Source organism: Bos indicus, chromosome 22, assembly GCF_029378745.1.
Source record: "Bos indicus isolate NIAB-ARS_2022 breed Sahiwal x Tharparkar chromosome 22, NIAB-ARS_B.indTharparkar_mat_pri_1.0, whole genome shotgun sequence".
Lineage (NCBI taxonomy): Eukaryota > Metazoa > Chordata > Mammalia > Artiodactyla > Bovidae > Bos > Bos indicus.
Window position 1 is genome coordinate 16463994 of NC_091781.1, and position 9683 is coordinate 16473676.

The window sequence follows — 9683 nt, forward strand, 5'->3', positions numbered from 1 at the left end:
GTGGTGTTGCTAGCAACCCTTGGCATCCCTTGTTTTTTGTTTTTTGTTTTTTTTTTATTGTCACATGTCAGTTTATTGAGGAATTTGTGATGCTAAAGGTTAATTCTACTCACTTGATTACTTTTCATGATGTCAAATAAATTCCAAAGGCTATATATAATCCGTGATGTTTCCCAATTACTTTTCCCATATTCAGGAAACACAAAATTCAAAGAAATGTTTGAGTGAATCTGAAAATTGCCCTCATCCTATCTTTTTTCAAAAGGTGATAATTAAGGGTTCGGAAGTACAGCAGCAAGGAGGAAGGATGAAAGTGGGACATGAAGAAGGCAGATATTTTTGCTCAATTTCACTTTCAACGGTTCAAATCTAATTTTTTTTTTAACATGTTTTGCACCGAAAAAGGAATCAATACTTTTCATTCCACTCTTGTCAACTTTAGCCTGAGCCTTCTGAGCTGTGGTCATTTTGCTATTTTCCTTTACAGTCTTGAAGTCTTTGGAATTAAACCTAGTGTAATCTTCTTTTGACTTTACAGGCTCATCTGATAACTTTGCTTTCTCTGATGGAGGGTTCGGCACTGAAGCTGGAGGTTTTGGAAGCTTTAAATATTTAGATGTCATCACTTGTTTAGGGATATAATCAGATATCAGACCATGGGCATACCAAACATAATCCTCGTCCTTGTCACTGGAAACCTGGCCACCAGAGAAAAATGCAGTAGACTGTACCCAGGCACTGACATTTACCTTATCGGTTTTTAATGCTGCCATAGTCTGATTAACCTTTTTTTCTAACCATTTTAATGTCTTCTCTTTGCTGTACTTGCAGTATTTTTTCATATCTATTTCTTTTTCTTCTGTAATGTGTCAAAGTAACTTCTCAAGTTCAAGAAGTCTCAGCAACAAGATGCAATCTGGGAACATGTCATCCATCACAACTTGATCCAGGGGCTGAAACTTCCCCTCTTTGTCGGCCTTTATAAGGTAGTGGAGAAGCAGAAACAGCGGGTCCACAGGTGTGGCAAAGTGAAGAAGACCTCCTGATGGAACTGATTCATTTATAAACCAAGAATGGGTTTTTTTCCTTGAAAACTTTTATTTCAAAAGCTGCAGTAGACACATATTGCACAAGTAAATGGCTCCTTCCCCTGAACATGGGTTAGCCAGTTTTACCAACACAAGCCTACTTTTCATCTTCTTTGAAGCATCCTTTAAATACTCTTTAATCCCGGCAACCACTAATCTGTTTTCCATCTCAAAAATGTTGTCATTTTGAGAATGCAGGGAGCAGGAACACGTGCGGCCAGGCGTGAGCCCTGTCCCTGCTGTTGGCACCGCCGGTCATGCCGCTCATCTGCTTCTGGCAGCCTCAGGCCTCAGCCCTCAGTGGCAAATGGCGGGAGAAGGTCCCTTGGTTTTTTGATGTATGATTCCAGTCTCTGCTTCCATGGCCACGTGGCTTTCTCCCACCTCTGTCTCCTTTTTGTTTTTTAATTGAAGGGTAATTGCTTTATAGAATTTTGTTTTCTGTCAAAACAACATGAATCAGCCATAGGTGTACATATGTCCTTCTAAGAACACTAGTCAGAGTAGGACTCACTCTAATGACCTTAATTTGCCTACATTTGCAATGACTCTGAGGCAAGAGATAGATGGGCCCCAGGCTCAGCAGCTGGAATTATTCCCTGTGGACAGATACTCCAAAGTAGCAGGATTTAGAGAAGAGCTGAGCCCTGCGCAGATAAGAGACCTCGTATTTCTCATTCTCAAGGTCAGTGAGACCTTCCCAACTATACATGCACAGAAAAGTTCCTCGGAGGTCAAAAGGGAGAGGGCATCACCTCATGTAAGTGATAGCAACCTACCCATAGGCCTCTCCACTAGAACCCATCTTGGCTAAGAGGTGTGTGCTCACACATGGGAGGCCCCTGAGATACACCAAGTATATACCTTGCTCTGCCTGGTATATACTCACTTCAGGCAAAGAAAGATGATTGGCCACATAAAAGCCAGAAGAAATGCCTCATAAAAGTGATTCCAATTACCATGAAGGTAACTGCTGCAGCCTAGAATTACGGCACTCTGGCTGGCAACTGAAATCCTGCTTCAAGCCGCTGCAGGATGAGAAAACTCCGTTTCCAAATAAGGTCACATTCACAAGTACTGGGGATGAGGACTTCAAAACGTCTTTTTAGGGGCCACAATTCAGTACATAAAGTCAATCAGATAAAGGAAAAGGAGATAAAGCCTTAGGCCAGCTCAGGACGGAGTTAGAATTGAGTTTTGCAAAAAGCCAAAACTGGAGGAATGCCAGGACCTTAAGTCATCCTGGCATCTCTGCTGCCTGTAATAGGCCTGGCCCAGAGTATATATTTGGAGAAGGCAATGGCACCCCACTCCAGTAACTCTTGCCTGGAAAATCCCATGGATGGAGGAGCCTGGTGGGCTGCAATCCATGGGGTTGCTAAGAGTCAGACACGACTTCACTTTCACTTTTCGCTTTCATGCATTGGAGAAGGAAATGGCAACCCACTCCAGTGTTCTTGCTCGGAGAATCCCAGGGATGGGGGAGCCTGGTGGGCTGCTGTCTATGACTGCACAGAGTCGGACACGACTGAAGCAACTTAGCAGCAGCAGAGTATATATTATCATTAGCTCATTGGTTTAACTGAGAAATGGACAGAGTGAAGAGAGGAAGAGACTGAGGGAAGGTTGGAGAGAAGGCGTAAGACACAAGATATTCACTCCCTAGGTCATCACAGGCCACACCCATCCTTCCTGTCTCACTGTAACCGGTGTGGGGAATTTTGCACATTCATATTCCCTCCCTGGGCCCTGTAGCCTCTTAAATTTGTGACTTTGGCCCCTGAAGTTGAGGGAGAGTTTGAGTGGGTCTCCCAGAACTCAATGGATCATCTTTTGTCCATTAGCCATCTCTGAGGTTTATTTTCATTGCTTTTTAAATAAATGTGGGATAAGGTATTCCTTGCCCTCCATAGTCCCAGTTCAGGGTGCTCTAGTTAACATCATCGTATTAATAAGTTTCTTAATTTTATCTTTTATCATCAAATCATAATCTGTTTACTCAAACATTTGTAGCAACGGTAATGAGCTGCTCACGATATTGGGCACTGGGACATCTGGGCCTTTTGAATTGTCAGAAGCCTTAACCCAAGTCCGCTTTCTTGCTGAGTCTGCAGGTCTCTGGCACTCTGTGCCCAAGCATATGTAAGGCGCATGTAGATCTCCCGGGAGACTTGTTAAAACACACAGTCCAATTGAACAGATGTGGGGCGACACCTGGGAGGGGAAGCCCATATTGACACCGAACGACAAGGATTCAAACTGCTAGGCCACGAAGAGTTATTCCACAACAGCAACCACAGTACCACAGTCGACCTCATACATCTGGCCAGGAGTGTTCTGCGCAGTTAAACCTAACGCGGAAAGCAGCATACCATGGAGGCAAGGCTCCCAGCGTCTCTGCCGGCAACCGCCCCTCCAGGCCTTCGCTGAGCCTCTATTGGCCACCCAACCAACGTGAGCGTCCCGTCACGTGGGGCCGCCGTCCAATCGCTGAACTCTCTCGATCTAGCCTGGTGTCTGTCGCGGCGAGCGCACACGTGGCAGGAAGGCCAAAGGCCGCTTGGGGTAAGGTGTGCGCCGCTGCCTTCCCCGACGGCTCCCCCGGATTCCAGCACCTCCTGCTGCCTGGAGCGATGTGCGCTGCTTCTGGGAAGTATTCAAGTTCCTGTGCACCCGGGGCACATTCGGTTCGCTGAAGCTGGCCTGTGGAAACAAGGTGGACCCCGGGACGCTGCTGCGGCGGGCTGGATAGTGGGGAATGCGGAGGAGGGGCGCTGCGGGCCTCGCGGGGCTGGAGTGGGGCTGGGGACGCCGGGAATCGCCTCATCCGCAGCCTGGCGCTGCAGGTAACGGGAGCAGGAGAGTATACGTCGAATCGAAGTCGCCCAATCTTCATCCATTGTAGGTGGGAAGAGATTTCGGGGACTGAGGCTTGTTCTCTTAGCTGGAACGTAAAATCTGATCTCCTATTGGGATAGTCCGCTTTCGAGGAAGACACACACCTACCTGCACTGTCTTTCATTTTAAGCCCTTTTGCCTGAACACTACTTTCCACGTGACTCAAGGTGAGAAGCCTGTTGCCCATATCTCGCTGGTAAAAATCTTTCTGTCTTTGTACCAGGTCTTAGTTGCGGCATGGGGATTAGTTGCAGCAACTAAAAGGAAAAAAAAAAAAAAAAAAAAACCTTGGGAATTCGGGATATCTTCAGTAGAAGGGAAAACTGAACGAAACGTTTTGGACATTCCTCCGAAGCTGAGAATTCCGAAACTGGCTCCCCATGTCTGCAGAGGTGTCACTTTTTGCCTCTCGCATAAGGAGTCAGAGGCCAGCTTCTCCTTGTTTCATTGTATCTGCGTACCCGGGGTTAGGCTGTGACCTGGACAGTAGGCAGTCTGATTCTTTAGATTTAAAGCTTATTTTGGACTAATCCAGTGGGAGCTGCTTGAGGTTAGTATCCTGTTGAGGTTAGTGTCTTGCTTAAAGTTAGTATCTGTTGGGTGGAATCCTTGGAGTGAGTGAGTGACCATGATGAGCCAAGAGGATTTCTTGTCTTCTCACTTGTGCACCAGGCCTTCATAGGCCTTTGTATGAACAGGCTGCCACTGGCACATAAAATAAGCAGGGTGACAAAATACAGCCTGTTATACTCCTTTCCCAGTTTTGAACCAGTCCTTGTTCCATGTCCAGTTTTGTTGCTTCTTGACCAACATACAGGTTTCTCAGGAGACAGGTAAGGTGGTCTGGTATTCCCATCTCTTTAAGAATTTTCCACAATTTGTTGTGAACCACATAAAGGCTTTAGTGTAGTCAGTGAAGCAGAAGTAGATGTTTTCCTTGAATTCTTTTCCTTTCTCTATGATACAACCAATGTTGGCAATTTGTTTATCTAGTCAGTGAAGCAGAAGTAGATGTTTTCCTTGAATTCTTTTCCTTTCTCTATGATACAACCAATGTTGGCAATTTGTTTATCTGGAAGTTCTTAGTTCATGAACTGCCAAAGCCTGGCTTGAAAGATTTTGAGCATAACCTTACTTGCATGTAAAATGAACGCAAATGTATAGTAGTTTGAGCATTCTTTGGCATTGCCCTTCTTTGGGATTGGAATGAAAACTGACCTTTCCCAGTCCTGTGGCCACTGCTGAGCTTTCCAAATTTGCTGACTTTCTGCATGCAGAACTTTAACAGCATCATTTTTTAGGATTTTAAATAGCTCAGCTGAAATTCCATCACCTCTCCTAACTTTGTTCATAGTAATGTTTCCTGAGGCCCACTTGACTTCACTGTCCAGGATGTCTGACTAGGTTAGTGACCACAGCGTCATGGTTATCTGGGTTATTAAGACCTTTTTTTGTACAGTTCTTCTGTGTATTGTTGCCACCTCTTCTTAATATCTTCTGCTTCTGTTAGGTCCTTACCACTTCTGTCCTTTACTGTGTTCATCCTTGCATGAAATGTTCCCTTGGTAGCTCTAATTTTCTTGAAGAGATCTCTAGTCTTTCCCTTTCTATTGTTTTCCTCTATTTCTTTGCATTGTTCACTTAGGAAGGCTTTCTCATCTCTTCTTGCTATTCTCTGGAACTCTGCTTTCAGGTAGGTCTATTTTTCCCTTTTTCCTTTGTCTTTAACTTCTCTTCTTTCCTCAGCTATTTGTAAAGCTTCCTCAGACAACCACTTTGCCTTCTTGCATTTCTTTTTCCTTGGGATGATTTTGGTCACTGCCTCCTGTACAGTGTTATGGACCTCCATCCATAGTTCTTCAGAAACCCTATCAGATCTGATCTCGTGATTATTTGTCACCTCCACTGTGTAATCATAAGGGATTTGATTTAGGTCATACCTGTATGGTCTAGTGGTTTTCCCTACTTTCTTCAGTTTAAGTCTGAATTTGGCAATAAGGAGTTCCTGATCTAGCCACAGTAAGATCCAGGTCTTGTTTTTGCTGCAAGAACATAATCGATCTGATTTCAGTATTGACCATCTGGAGATGTCCATGTGTAGAGTCATCTCTTGTGTTGTTGGAAGAGAGTGTTTGTTATGACCCAGTGTGTTCTCTTGGCAAAACTGTTAACCTTTGCCCTGCTTCGTTTTGTACTCCAAGGACAAACTTGCCTGTTACTCCAGGTATCTCTTGACTTCCTACTGTTGCATTCCAGTCCCCTATAATGAAAAGGAAATCTTTTTTTTTGGTGTTAGTTCTAGAAGGTCTTCTAGGTCTTCATAGTATCATTCCCCTTCAGCTTCTTTGGTGTTAGTGGTTGGGGCATAGACTTAGATGACTGTGATGTTGAGTGGTTTGTGTCTTATCTCATGTGAATGTCAGTCAAAATCGTCTGTTTGTTGCCTGCACCCTCATTCCTTGAGTAGCTTCAAGTGTAATGCTTGCCCAGCTCCAACCCCTCGGGGCTTCCCTGGTTGTCTGAGAGCCCTCTCAGCTCTCCTGAGCCTGACGGCTGGACTCGGGTCTCCTTCCGTGTTCCCTGCAAGAGAGAGGACCATCTTAGCCATCAGGCTGGGGATGACAAGGGTCGTCCCCAGGCGGGCCCCTCCTCCGCATGCATGTAGCACGCCATTGCTCTCCTCCACCGCTTCCTGCAGTTGACAGAGGAGCTTTCTAGGGCTCTTTTGTGGCTCCTAGTGACTGGGCTCCAGTCCAGCCCACCTCTCCAGCTTCTCCCTTGCTTCCTCCTTCACACTCCTGCTCACCATGCTTGAGTTTCCCCCACGTCTGCATCTGAGCAGTTGTCGAGTCCACTCCTGTCATCCCACCTCCATGCTTTTGTGCTTTTTCTTTTGCCTTGGATTCCCTTCCCCTTCCCCTCTCCCTGGAAACCTCCTGGTCATCCTTCCAAACCCCCAGGGAACTATGTGCTGCTTTTTCTGAGCTCCCACAGGGACCAAGGCCAAGCTGTGATATACAGACTTGATAAGCCCCACTTTGACATATTGAATCCTCCAGGTTGGATCTCCATGCAGTCCAAGGGACTCTCAAGAGTCTTCTCCAGCACCACAGTTCAAAAGCATCAGTTCTTCAGCGCTCAGCTTTCTTTAGAGTCCAGCTCTCACATCCATACATGACCACTGTAAAAACCATAGCCTTGACTAGACGGACCTTTGTTGGCAAAGTAATGTCTCTGCTTTTTAATATGCTGTCTAGGTTGGTCGTAACTTTTCTTCCAAGGAGCATCTTTTAATTTCATGGCTGTAGTCACCAACTGCAGTGATTTTGGAGTCTCCAAAATAAAGTTTGCCACTGTTTCCACTGTTTCCCCATCCATTTGCCATGAAGTGATGGCACCAGATGCCATGATCTTCGTTTTCTGAATGTTGAGTTTTAAGCCAACTTTTTCACTCCCCTCTTTCACTTTCATCCAAAGGCTCTTTGGTACTTATTTGCTTTTTGCCATAAGGGTGGTGTCATCTGCATATCTGAAGTTATTGATATTTCTCCCAGCTATCTTGATTCCAGCTTGTGCTTCATCTAATCCAGCATTTCTCATGATGTACTCTGCATATAAGTTAAATAAGCAGGGTGACAATATACAGCCTTGATGTACTCCTTTTCCGATTTGGAACCAGTCTATTGTTCCATGTCCAGTTCTAACTGTTGCTTCTTGACCTGCATACAGATTTCTCAGGAGGCAGGTCAGGTGGTCTGGTATTCCCATCACTTTAAGAATTTTCCACAGTTTGTTGTAATCCACATAGTCAAAGGCTTTGGCATAGTCAATAAAGCAGAAGTAGATGTTTTTCTGGAACTCTCTTGCTTTTACAATGATCCAGTAGATGTTGGCAATTTAATCTCTGGTTCCTCTGCCTTTTCTAAAACCAGCTTGAGGGAGGGAGGAGGGAGGAGTGTTCAGGATGGGGAACACATGTATGCCTGTGGCGGATTCATTTTGATATTTGGCAAAACTAGTGCAATTATGTAAAGTTTAAAAATAAAATAAAATTAAAAAAATAAAATAAAAAAATAAAACCAGCTTGAACATCTGGAAGTTCACGGTTCAAGTACTGCTGAAGCCTGGCTTGGAGAATTTTGAGCATCACTTTGCTAGCATATGAGATGAGTACAATTGTGCGGTAGTTTGAGCATTCTTTGACATTGCCTCTCTTTGGGATTGGAATGAAGACTGACCTTTTCCAGTCCTGTGGCCACTGCTGAGTTTTCCAAACCTGCTGGTATATTGAGTGCAGCACTTTCACAGCATCACCTTTTAGGATCTGAAATAGCTCAACTGGAATTCCATTACCTTCACTAGCTTTGTTCGTAATGATGCTTCCTAAGGCCTGCTTGACTTCGCATTCCAGGATGTCTGGCTCTAAGTGAGTGATCACACCATCATTATCTGGGTCGTGAAGATGTTTTTGTATAGTTCTTCTTTGTATTCTTTACACCTCTTCTTAATATCTTCTGCTTCCGTTAGGTCCATGCCATTTCTGTCCTTTATTGAGCCCATCTTTGCATGAAATGTTGCCTTGGTATCTCTAATTTTCTTGAAGAGATCTCTAGTGTTTCCCATTCTATTGTTTGCCTCTGTTTCTTTGCACTGATCACTGAGGAAGGCTTTCTTATCTCTCCTTGCTATTCTTTGGAACTCTGCATTCAAATGGGAATATTGTTCCTTTTCTCCTTTGCATTTCACTTCTCTTCTTTTCACAGCTATTTGTAAGGCCTCCTCAGACAACCATTTTGCCTTTTTGCATCTCTTTTTCTTGGGGATGGTCTTGATCCCTGCCTCCTGTACAATGTTACGAACCTCCATCCATAGTTCATTAGGCACTCTGTCTATCAGATCTAATCCCATGAATCTATTTGTCACTTCCACTGTATAATTAAAAGAGATTTGATTTAGGTCATGCCTGAATGGTTTTCCCTATTTTCTTTAAGTCTGAATTTGGCAATAAGGAGTTCGTGATCTGAGCCACAGTCAGCTCCTGGTCTTGTTTTTGCTGATTGTATAGAGCTCCTCCATCTTGGGCTGCAAAGAATATAATCAGTCTGATTTTGATATTGACTATCTGATTATGTCCATGTGTAGAGTCTTCTCTTGTGTTGTTGGAAGAGGGTGTTTGCTATGACCAGTGTGTTCTCTTGGCAAAACTCTGTTAGCCTTTGCCCTGCTTCATTCTGTACTCCAAGGCCAAATTTGCCTGTTACTCCAGGTATCTCTTGACTTCCTACTTTTGCATTCCAGTCCCCTATAATGAAAAGGAGATGCTCTTTTTAGGGATGAGGAAACTAAGTCTCAGAGAAGTTGAGTGATTTGCCCAAGGTCACACAGATAATGAATGCCCAAATCACTAGGTCAGCCCAAGTCTGTGTGGCTCCAGGGTTTGGTGCTCTTAATCGCTGTAACTATCCTGCTTCCCTCATCAGCACATTAAAGCCCTGGAGAGGTCCTGTGGAAGAGGATCCTGTTTTACATTTTCTACTAGCATTCTTCAGGTCTCAGAACTCTTGTTCACCAGTTACCTCCTACCCCTTTGAGGGTCCCTGATGCTCCCAGGTACAATCTTCAGGTCTCCCTGATCTCACCTGACCCCATTATTGTACCAGTGAAGAAGATGAAGGCCATGCAGAGCTCTGCAGTGTA

At 44.5% G+C, this 9683-nt stretch overlaps 1 pseudogene; it reads right to left on the reverse strand.

Moving 5' to 3' along the window:
• On the reverse strand, window positions 1–4173 carry LOC109575844 (ribonuclease H2 subunit B-like; annotated as a pseudogene).
• Between the last annotated feature and the right edge of the window lie 5510 nt (window positions 4174–9683).